The following is a 268-nucleotide window of genomic DNA, read 5'->3' as shown; positions in this document are numbered from 1 at the left end:
GGACCCCGCGCCCCCGCCAGGGAAGAGGCCTGGCTCCTTCCTCTCCAGAGTTTCCGTAACTCCTTCCTCCCCTGGAGCAAGCCCTTCCTGAAGCCTGATCCTTCCTTCGGGCGCCGGATCTCACCTTCCTGACGACGAGCCGCCCCATCCGGGCTTTGTCTGGAACCGGCCGGCTCTTCCCGGTTGGCCCAGAGCGCGGTCCCGCGGAACGCAGGCTGGTACTTAACGTTCTGGACATCACGTCAGTGGTGAGAGGGAACGGCGCCCG

The sequence above is a fragment of the Myotis davidii genome, unplaced genomic scaffold (genome assembly GCF_000327345.1).
Source record: "Myotis davidii unplaced genomic scaffold, ASM32734v1 scaffold72, whole genome shotgun sequence".
NCBI lineage: Eukaryota > Metazoa > Chordata > Mammalia > Chiroptera > Vespertilionidae > Myotis > Myotis davidii.
This window is presented reverse-complemented; position numbering follows the sequence as displayed.